The sequence below is a fragment of the Argiope bruennichi genome, chromosome 5, assembly GCF_947563725.1.
Source record: "Argiope bruennichi chromosome 5, qqArgBrue1.1, whole genome shotgun sequence".
NCBI classification, from domain to species: domain Eukaryota; kingdom Metazoa; phylum Arthropoda; class Arachnida; order Araneae; family Araneidae; genus Argiope; species Argiope bruennichi.
The window spans coordinates 51,270,132-51,282,918 of record NC_079155.1 but is presented as its reverse complement, the minus strand read 5'-3'; positions in this window follow the sequence as shown (position 1 = coordinate 51,282,918).

Here is a 12,787-nt window from a genome sequence, read left to right as displayed (position 1 = left end):
CTTAAAATGATTCATATCGCATTTGAACCAAGACTCAAATCGCTATCTTTTCTCGTCGAGAATGATATCGGGTTTGCTCAGATAAAATTGTTTCACTTTAAACTTTTATCATAGTAATTTGTTGATGTAATTTATAATTTCTTTATTTCGTATCTATAAAATAAGAGGATTCAAAATTTAATCATGAAATGTGACTCATTATAATATTTAGTAACCACCGTTTTGAGTTACCGCATTTACAGAAAGGAAGACTAGGAATCTCATCAAAATTAGAATTGAACTTTACAATACCTACTCCAATATAACTAATTTGGGGTGAACCGGAGTTTAACCCCCTTCTTCGCCAAGTTGCGATAACGCGCCAGAGCTGGCAACCTCCAGACCGGCAAACCTATTATTTTTCGCCTTTATTATGAGCTATGATTGGACATCTTCCTCGCTTTTGAACATTTCGCAAAACACGGCGCAAGACCGTTTCTGGCGAGTTGGTGGCTTTTGAAAATTGCTCCAAGCAGGGGGTTAAACTCCAGTCGTACCCTAATTTGTTTTTTATAAAACTAGACATGATTAAAATTTAATCTAGAGTTTAAATAGGAACTCATATAATTTAAATAGTTGTTTTTAAACAAGAAATGACTTAATCTCCATGTTCAAAAAATATAGTCTCATTTACATATTTAGGTAAATTCTAATAAAATTCTACAACCTTAATAATATACTGCAAAGGTTTCTTCGATATAATCTATTATGAATATCACTGAGTCAAAAATTGAAGATATAACTTCTTGTTCATTAAAATAGATACTTTTGAATGCGTCAGAAATTAACTTAAAATAAAGGTAGCACAATAAAGTGGCACACTAAAGTAGATTTCAACCAAGATTTGATAATGTTTTACATCGGCGACATTTTCGCGTATTTCTTAGTTTCATTTTGTTTACGTCGCAAATTTGGATTAATCCTAATATCCGTCACGAGGACGATTTGGCGAGATTATATTTTTCATTGCTTATTAATTTATATGCTTTTTTCATGGTATGTTTATGTATTTACAATTTTCAGCGACGACATTCGTAAACACGTCATTTCGGCGTTGGCAACAGTTTGGCGACAAGCACCAACGCGTCATTTAGGCGTTGGCGACATTTTTCAAAATCGCGCCAATCGTGTAACGGATACTAGGATTTGACCGGAAATTTATTCGCTTGATAGTTTTGAATGGCATGTTGGAGAACCTTTTGGCCACCTAATGAAATAGTGGGTTGAAATCTACTTTATTGTACCCCGTCATATCGCCAGCGATGCCAAATTACAAATATCAAAAATTATTGCAATGTAGCAGTCATTGAAGTTTTTCTAGGAAAACGCTTGCTTCTTTGGGGACAAGCACAAGGGCACAGTAAAGACTGCCCAATAGCACTGATTGTATCATCTTTCCTAGCAAATTATTATAGAATTTAAAAAATTGTTTTCTGGTTACCACATACATCTTACTTCATTTGAAAGTTTTTCCACAAGTTTCACTTCCCCAACTTTTGACAGTTCTCCTTTCTTACGACTTAATAAATCACTTTTACTCTCCATAATTATCTACCAAAGTAGCACCAAATTATTTTTTAATTCAAGAAAATTCAGAACTTTATAGCATGTCGCCAATTTTTTTAAGCTAAAACTTCAAAAATAATAATAATAATAATTTTGCATCAAAATCTTGTAAAACAATAATGACATTTGTTCAAAAATCTTACGTTGCGGAAATAATTTGCTTCCCAAATGAAATTAAAACGAATGTGGATTGCAAATTTGTCTAGTTTATAAAGTTAAAAAAGACAAAAAAAAATTATAAAAAAGAGAAACGAAATAAAAGGAAAATAACTGTAACCTTAGCCGCATTGTTTTGTTTTTGTTAAAAATTCAAAAAAAAATGTTAACGTGGTGATTTATAATGAACTAACTGCTCTAAGATGAGAATTAAAAAGAAAATAATTTTTGATGCGTTTTGCAATATAAATAACAGTTATTCCAAACATCTCAAAAGAAAGTTGTAATATTTTATCTTCTTTAGAAAAGTTTCGTTAGTGTAAAAATAAAATAATGAAGGAAATAAAAATCCTCACATGCCAGGTAAAGAAATGAAAAGTTTTGCTATAATATGAAATTTGGAAATATCTACCTTGGTTAAAATGTTTTAATTTATTATTAGAACCAATTTTCAGATTTATTAAGTAATATTAAAAAGTGATGCCTTGAAGAAAAATTAAAGTCATTGATAGTTGGAAAATGCATATGAATAGAAGCAAATGAATGTTTAATATTTTGAAGAAAAAAATGAACTTGACTTAATTTTATGTATAGTCGCTAAAACTGAATTATTTGGGGGTGATTTCGCGCCAAATGTAATTGAGAAATTTTTTTCGTCACAATCCTAAAAGTGGTTTGTTAACATTTCTAGTAGTCATCTAAAGTGTCGGACTCTTGGCGAGTTTTTGAACAATGGGCAGAATTTGGATTAGCTTGGCGAGAAGCTACATTTGTCTTATCAAAATTGGCAAGATTTGAGTGTAAAGTGTTGTTTTATCTCCATTTTGATGATTAGATCGCTAGTTGTTATAATCATAATGATTTTAATATCTTAAATCTAATTTTGGAGAGTTATCATTTGAGAATTTCAAGTATTTGGTAAACGTTTGGCTATGGTACGGTAACTTGGTTTAGCCAAAATTGTAACACTATCATCCGTATTAAATTCAGTTTTAATCATAACTAGTATAAATAATCTTAACAGTTAATCTGCATGACGGAATCTTCTTTTCTCAAAAATAATCTTCTAAATTGTTATTTCATTTAACAGAAGAAAAAAGAGAGAGAGAGAATAAGAAAAAAGTACAACAGTTTGTTTGTCAAGAAAATATCGAAATCAAGGATTCTGGGCTTCTTTCAACACGTGTGTCTTATACAGGGTGTGTCTTCCCTAAATATTGGACACAGATAAATATTTTCAATAACAAAGTTTCATTAAAAAGTTTTTATGGATGCACTGTGGCTTCTCTAGAAGGTGATAATAAGACATTTAAACAATTACATTTTTATATATCCCATAGAGTAAATGTGTCAATGAATAAAATATTTCTCTCACGTTCATCAAAGCACATCCAAAGTTTCACAATATTTGCAGAGATATGCTTATTTTTTAAATTTTGAGAGATTAATTGCAAATTTAGATGAAAACATTTATTTTTAATGTTAGTATTAAGCATTTAAAATGCACATTTATTCGAACAGAAAAACTGTTCTATGTAATTATTTATGCAGTAGTATAACATCCATTCATTATGATTTCAAAGAATTTATTAATCACGCATGATATTATTAACTTACACTGACTCACTTATTGGCAATGACTTTACATTCGACTGAATAAAGAAGAGAAGAAAGAGTTGAAATATCTCAGAGAAGTACTGGAATTCCAAACAGGAAGATAAAATTCTTTGATCTCCCTTGCGTTCTTTCAAAAAGAATGAAATATGTCAGTAACAATGTTTGAATATCCCTGTAGTTATGTCACAAATAATGAATTCAACAGCATATGCGCGAGCATTGTTAAAAAAAATGCAAATTTGTATAGTTATCGAAAGTGTTCATTGATAAAGTATTTAAGCCCTTTAATTAATGTACTATCTCATCACATTTTTAAATTCAATGAAAGTTAATAAATGTGTTATTTCCTATTCCACCCTTACAATTGTTCCTGATTTGTATATTATCCCTAAAAATTACAACAAAAATTTCATTCAAACACCGATCAGTGACATGCGAAAATGGTCTAATTCAATAAATTTGCCTTTTAATATCACAACAAATTTTACAGGTAGAAGCATTAAATTTTGTACGTGCATAGATGGATATAAAAGAAAATATCTGGTTGGTAAGGCGTTGGATTCGCATCCCTTGGATTGTGAGTTCGAACCCACCAGCCGAAGACTCTCCGTGTGTGGTGGTGGCTGGCGCACATATAAATCTGTCGTAGTCACAAAGTCCTCCAACCCCAGTGGTGTCGAGAGTAATACCACTGGGGGTACTGGATCAGAGGTGATCGTTCTCTGGTTCAGGTCTAAATTACGATCTGTGGTTGAATGAATGAAATGCATGAATGAAGTCCACGCCGTAAAAAGGGTTGTGTCGCGTGAGTAGCTAAGTCGTATTCTTGGCCCTAGATAGTGCTTCTGAAAAAATAAGAGACGCAAAAATTTCGGCTTAAATTTGTTCATTCTTGTCAGCGGGCTTGTCTCTGACAAATGCCATCAGAAACAACAACAAACAAAAGAAAATATTTTACTCATTCATACTTTTTCTCTATGCGGACCAGAAAGATTTTTTTATTTAATTTCAAGTTATTAATAAAATAAAACTATTCAAAATATTAAATATTGATTTTTTTTCTACCTTTCATTTAAATAAATTTACTCGAATATATTTTATAATCCTCTTAGAATGTACTTAAGAATGTACCATGTTTTAAGTATAATTAATATATTCGAAAGCAAATCAACTTAAAGCAAAATAAGATTAAATAAATAAATAAATATTTAATAATGAGTTATCTAATTATTTATGGTAAATTTTGAATTATTTGCATATTTATTTATTCTTTGTTCCTATATTTGTTAAGTTAATTGAAATGCTAAATTTTAATTTTAAAATAAATTGTTTCCCTGTACCTATTGGCCTAAGATATTGTCCCCATTATTTTACTAAAATAGGCCCATGTTTTTTTTTTTTTTTTTGTTTTTTTTTACCGAAATATATATACATTTTCTTCCTTTATACGGAAGAAGAGAATGTTATTTTCTACATCAATAAATAAGAAGCTGTGTACTTTTAAAAAGGGTTTTCCCGATGCGAATGAAATACGTTCAATGACTCTCCTATAAAGTTTTGTAAAAATGACGTAATTTTCAATATTTTCGAAGTATAGAATTGAATATATGAGTTAATGTAACTTGCATAGAATTTATAAACAGTATTTTTATTGTATTAATCGCAATTGTACTTTATTGTATCAATTGTATTATTGAAAATAGATCGTGCTGATAATCCTTCCTGTGGGTTCTTATTTATAGAGAACATTGAATAAGCTACCCATCGAGCTGGGAACAATCATCAAAGTTGACAATGTAGACGCTTCTTCATCTTCAGACTTCACATCACAATCCGATCTCGCTGCAGAATGGAAATCAACGACCGAAATCAAGAAAGAAACGAAATCGTATTCTCGATTGCCTAGAGAATTCGATCCTAATTTGGGACTTCTTCCGTACCTTCCACCTCTTGAAGCTCCATACCAGTGAGTGCACAAGTTAACAAATTATTATTACAATGAGATCATCTTTGTGACGTAAGATTCAAAAACTGAAGTAATTCTCATTTTAAAAATCTCTACTCTGTTACAGAAGCTTACAGAAAAGAACAAGTAGTAGGAGTGGTCTTCCTTGAACTTTCTTGTATAGTCTCTAATAACACATGTATATATATTTATGCCATTGGTTAACAATAGTTACAAAAGAGTCTATTAACTATCAATCTTTGGCGATTAATATCTGTATATCATAATATGCAAAGTACCAGAAATCCGAAAAGATTTTGGATGATTTTTTTTCCGATCGGTTGAAACCAAAATTTGATAAATAACTACAATTAAAGTCGGAAATTTTCATATCATATTTCATAAATTTGTTTAAGAAATGCCTTTTTCAGCAATCGTATTCACATGGTTGTAAAAGAACAGATCTATGGACAGTCAACCGCTACATGGATTTGGTTCCAGATTCTATATACAATCTGTATATCGAATTCTATCTAGCTAGCTTCCTTCGTTTTGCAGTTATCGTTTTAACTTATATTCGGACAATCGGACTTCTGAATGAATGAATTTATTTTGTTCAAAATGTGACAAATATCTACACATTTGATATAAAGACCACATACCAAATTTCATTTATTTAAGTCGAAGCGGTTTTCAATTAATTAAAGGAAAGACAAAATATTTCCAAAAAGACAGTCATAGTTCCAAACACAGACATGCTCACAGATAGAAAGACATAATTCTAAAAATATATTTTCCAGACTTAGGGAGATCTGAAACATGGAAATCTCGAAATGGAATTATTGATTGCAGTGTTTTCTCTTTGTATACCTCGTATCCGAGAAAGTAAAAAATATATCCCAAAACTGATTATATAAAGTGTGACTAAATGAATAGAAGATTACAGTTATATCTGAAGAATATTTTAATTGAAATTCACGTGTGATCTAACCCCCTTCCCCCTTGTAATTCACAGTGATATTGGCGCACAAAACTTTCATATCCCTTTCTCACAACTAGGGAAAAAATGAACAATTTAAGTATAGGAACTCTTGAAGGTTTTATCGAATCTAGTTTCCCATATTGTCCAGCACTGTCTTATAACGAGTGGACATTTGCTCTTTCAGTGATTGATTTAAAGGTCGGGAATATTTGAATTTAGAGGGGTATTAGTTCTTTATGGAGGAGGGGAATATTGGTGGATTAAATTAATATTTTGTTATCAGGATGAAGGTTTTTTTTTATCAAACTTGGCTTAGAATTTCCCCAGAGCAACACTATCGATTTGAAGTCGTCGTCTTCTTTGGTTCTGATGGCCTGCTTATATTTCAGCATCATATTGCAGTACCGCTGATTATAAATTGCTCCTTTTTTTTCTAGTCAGATAATGGTTATAGGGCTGTCTTAATCAGAAAAGAAATTAGGAATCATTGAATTGTTTAAATTCATCTCAGAGGAAAATATTTTGGAGGGGAGGGGGAAAAGACATAGGAGACTTCAGAATGCCGACATCACATTCTCTATAAGTGATTAGGCACACTATGTAGCCAAAATCTCTATTTCATTTCAAAACGCTTTATATAAGTATTGGATAACGTTTGCAAGAAACAAAGAGCTAAAAAATTTTCAAGATAATCATGGATTAGTAAATTTAAGCTTAAAATTCGAATTTCAAATTATCATTTATTATCACCATGTAAAATAATAGATTAAAAGATTAGAATTCAATCAAGATGTGACATTATGTTTTGCTCATCTAACAGTTTACACTTCCAGCATCCATTGAACCCATTATAATTATCTGGTATATATTCTTACCACCTATAAAATATTTTTTTGAGGACTCAAATAAGTATTGTAAAATGATAAATAGGGTAATTAGATGCTTAAAATTCGATTGAAATATCTTAATAGCTCTGAAATACATTAAATTTATAGTTAAATATCATTTATATTCAAAAGTGGTAAATATGCTTATCACTGTTCGTTCTCGATGTGATGAATTTCGTAGAGACATTAAGTTTAAATTTCACCGTTTGTCATAAAATTTTAACTCTTGAAAAAGTTTTGAGGCATGAAATACCACTGTGTTGTGTTTCATATGTCTAAGATAGTCTTATATTTAATTAGCATTATTTGTTACTTAATTTAAATTCAACCTTCATTTTTAAAAATGAGCAAAAACTGCTGATGATGTTGGAATTTCTTAAAATTCGGAATCTTCCTGTTTATGATTTTATGCATATTTTGACTAATTTTGATGTATTTATTAGTTGAATACTGTAGTTCACGATATTTTAATTTATTTCTTAAATTTTTTTATGCAATGTAGCAATACGATCAGCCAGCCTAATAAATGCAAAATAAGCTTCAAACTTTAATTTAAGACATTACTGAATTTGAATTCTATAAAGTCGAACTAAAAAAAATATATAAAGTTTTAAATTACATACAATAGAGTGGTAAATATGCTTACCAAGGATCTTTCGCTGATATTTTTACCCTTAACGCTCAGTGTTAAGTATACATACCACTTTCAGTTTTCCCTGAACGATCTCTGGTAAGTATATTTACCACCTCTTATTTCATAAATTAAACGCAAATCAACGAACTTTTGACGTTTTAGTATTTACATCAGTTTATCATGATATAACTCTAAAAAACTTTATTTGCCAATGCCCCGGAATGATGCCCTATAAAAGGTTAACCTTCTAATATCAATAACTATTTTTATTCTCTATATTTTAAGAACAAAAATGAATCAAGCATGGAACATTGCTCCTTATTTCTTGGATATTCTTCCGCAATCTTCCTGCTGTGATCTAAATGATTGTATTTTGCTTTTGGGAGGACTTAACCCCTTTAAACCAGATGATTTTGTTTTATGTAAGTATACCAGTATACAACTAACTGAAACAAACTAAAAGTAGTTTTTTATTATTATTTTTGATATTTAATAAATAATTGTATTTCTACTGAAAAAATTGATTTGAATTTTTTTTTTAAAATCAGTTTTCTTGGATTTTTAACAAAGTAATATTGTATCGGCGAATATTAGAAAGTATTGTTATATATCCTTATACCATATTTTTCTATAAATAATAATTATATTGTTCCCATTAGTGTAGATGCAATCAGTCGCACTAATGGTAATTCAAATTTCTAAGAATGCAATACGGAAATAAAACAATTAATTGAAAAATAAGAGTGGATAACAACATATCCAGTATAAGTTTCTCTATTAACCGCTTAACTGTTTTGCCCGAGTGCCATATGCGCATCGACTTATCGAATTTCGATAGTTGTAAACAAAAAATAAATCATCCATAACGATTATAATTCAATATTATAATTACTTCAAATACATAGATAAGTCAAGTATTCAATGGATTTCCATTTGAATCAAAATAAGAAAATATTCCCAAAATAGAAGGTGTCATCTTATTAGATAGTAAAGAAAATAAAACAGTTAAGTGTTAAAACCAATATCATATTTTTATCTTTTTGACTTGATAATCTAAGAAAAATTGCATCATTTTAATGACTAAGAACTATTGACGATTTATCAACTGAAAATTATTGATCAATCGCTGAAAAATAAATCCTCATTGTCTTGCTGACTTTGATGGTGATCATTATACGAATGTGAACATTTGAATTTGGTGAATGTGAAGGATTATAGGAATATGACGGGTTGCTTCCCCAGCATAATTAGCTGGGAAACAGGACTGTTCAAAAATATCGCCGCCTTATTGCTTATTGTCTTCCTACAGAGTAGAAAATAACAAGATATTTCGATTAAGGACTCTTTGTTTAATTTGTCAAGATATGTCATTGGTAGTCCTCGTGGAAAGTTCAGTTCTCTATCAATTGAACTCTCTATAATAAACAAGATAAAGCGAATGTTTTTAATTAGAAGAGAAAATCACGTAAAATTTCCAAAACGAAAATGAGTCTTTATAAAATGCAATTTATAACAAGAAAAATTATAGACATACATAAAAGTCCATCTGTTGTTCATAACTGTTACTCTTTCAGCCAGTTCCATTTTCGAATTTCACATGAGCTCTCAAACGTGGCGGTATTATGGAAGCATGATGGAGCCCAGATGCTGTCACGCTTCTTGCTTTGATGGTTCATATCTTTATGTCACAGGTAATGCATGTTTAATATGCATGATATAATGTATTATAAGTATAGTCAATATAGTGGATTTTACTCAATAACTAATGTTCAAATAATTAACTAGAATATAACTAGATACAATATTATTAATAAAAGTAATGGTATCAACTTATTCCAAATAATAAAGAAGATAAATGAACCGTCACTCAAACCCTGCCCTGATGCAATTGCGCCATTTTTTGTTTAATATGGAAGCTCATGACTTCTACATATGTCATCACTCTTGCCTCCCTCCTTTCACCACTCTATTTTTGAAAGAAATGGAGAAAGCACTGTTTCAACATACACAATATCTCCCACTTGAAGGGACCCCTCGGGCCCGGATTCTATGACATCTATAAATGACGGTAAAATCGCCTTGTCGGAATTCATTGTGTTGATATCCTTTAATCTATCAAAATGTCTTTTCCTGAAGAGGGAAAAGAACACGTTAAAATATGTTTGACACATTCTAGGAGCAATATACGATCTATGTAAACGATTCGTTAGCGATTGCACGTTAAAATCCGTGAACAACAATCCTGAAGACAGCTAGACATTACGTCGAAATACATGTGAAAACCTTAGACGGTTAATATTTAAAGAATTAGTTAAATATTATTCGAATAAATTGTAGAATCAATAATATCCTGTAGATAATTTTCATGCAGATTCTGGTTGAATGATCGTCAGATATCAAATTTTCTCTCTGAATTGTCCGAAAAGTCTTGAAACATTTTCACTAAAACAAATCCGAATTTCTTTCTAAAATATTTTAGATAGCTGCAATTCATAATTAATAGATTTTACTGTTGAAATATTTTCGTAAATAAAACGGATACCTAAAATCCCAACAGGTGGTTATTCCGCGTTAAAAAGAAAAGATGGAGAAATGGTAGCAATTCCTTCTACTGATAGACTAGACATACGGACCACCTTGTGGAGGAGATGTGCAGACATGAAAACTGCGCGAGCCTCTCATGCAATGGTTGCAGTAGGAAAATACTTGTACGTTTTTGGAGGAAGGAACTCTTTTGGAAGGTAACAATATTTATTTTCGTTTGAAATACCCTGATATAAAAAAAGATCGCTAAATTCTAATATTTAATCAAAGCAACAATATGATATCGTGCGCTTTGATTTTAAAGAATTTGTTTATGATAAATCCACTTTATGCTTCTATTGGTGTCATTCAATTCTTTTTTTTTTTTTTTTTTTTTGTGGAAAACATACAGATCTCTCCTAAATTTTCTCACATCCTTTCTAATTAATTAAGTTTTGCCGCCGACCCCGTACATATAAAATTGTGAACCATGGACAAGGCCACCAATAGTGCTCAGATTTTGATTTCAAATTCCTGCCCATGAAACTGTCATGCTTCATAGAATAGTAACGAAAATCGAATATGCATTTTGGGTGCCTTTTTTTTCCCAATTGATATTATTTTTTTTTGGAAATGCACTAAAAATTTGACATAGGGCTATAATAATGAGTAACAAAATCACATACTAAATTTTATTTATATAAGTTGTTGCATTTTTGACTTATAGCATTTATACGCGTAAGAATGTACCCCTATGGAAGATCAATCTTTTCATGGATTAAGTTCAAAATGTCATATGGATCTATACTTCAGATGCTACAACTGAGCCCCAAATTTATATTTTTCCTAGTCATTGCGTTTTTGATTTATTATATTTACATGTATACGAAGAAAACAGATGGCAAATCCATCGATTGATTTGGTACAAAATGTGATACAGGTCTGCATTTAAGATGTTAAACCTGTTTACTAAATATCATTTTTCGAGATCCTTGCATTTTTTAATTATCGTGTTCCCATTTACACGGACAAGAATTCTCTGAATGCTTTTCTTACAAAATTTAATAGAAATCTAAAAATTTGAATTAAAAACCGCATACCAAATGATTAATGATGTTTCAGTATTACAGCATCTGTTGAAATGTATGACACCGAGGAAGATTTCTGGGTGGAAATTACCCGCCTGCCCCGTCCTACCATGGGCTTGTCAGCTACCTGTGTCAACAATGATATATGGATTCTGGGTGGAATTACAGAAGACAAAGGAAAAATTGTTATATCTGATGTTTATAGCTTCATACCTTCTAACAAAAGGTAACAAAATCGATTCTTAAAGCTACTAAACTTGGCACATATGTACTTTGGCGGGCTAAAATGTGCACTTCGGAGTGGATTTTTGAATTTTAATTAAAATTTTAATTAATTAAAAATTAAGCAAATTTTTGGCGTTTCCGGCGATAATTCCAAAATTATTACAGCCCAAATTTGACTTTTACATCATCGTAAAATTCAAAAAATTATCTTTTCAATGACAGCGATGTTTTAACCCACAAAATAAGTTTCTATTTTTAAAGAATTTTAAAAAACATAGTTTAATCATATTTTCCAATATTTATTTCACACAAAATGAGCATAAAATTTAACCTGCACGAACATATTAAGAGTACGTGGGAAAGCGTGTTGCCATCACATTGACAATTTGAAAAATTAAGTTAATCCTTACTGCACTTATTTCAATGAAATGGAATAAATATGAAATGTGACATTTTCTTTAAAAAAATGATTGCGAGAAATAGTTTTCTGTGATGTTTTAAAATATCTATATTATTAATTGAATAATTCAGTTTTATCTAAGGCATACATATTTTAATATGCAGGTTGTCCCAAAAAGATTGAAACGCGGTTTATTTCTTTACTTATTAGAGATAAGTAGGTAATATAAATCGCAAAGTAGCCTAAAATAATCTACAAAATAACACATGTTAATAGAGAAAAATCTTCCCTTTTTTTTCCAAAAGTTATACACTTTTTAAATTTTTGTGCGAACTCTTCTAGACAAATTTAGTCAATTAAAAAGCTCTAATTTTTTTAGTTAATTCTTAAAGGTTTGATTAATTTTGAAGTTACAAAAAAAGATTTCCAATAAAAGACTCCAGCTAGACTAAATTTAAGGTGGCTTTAAAGTGAATTTAATTTGTTTAAAGTGAATTTAACTGTCATATGTGGATATTTGTGTTGTTGTTGTGTCATATATAGATATTTGTGTTGTTTACTAGAAACTGTTTGCATTAGATGATTGAATCAGAAATTTAATATCATTTGATAAGTTCCCAGAAAGCTTCTTGATGCAACGATTTTACTACTGCCCTTCCTCCTTCAGTTTTCTGGACAGGATTAGTTTAATTTTTACAACTCTTCACTAACTCGTAATAATTCAC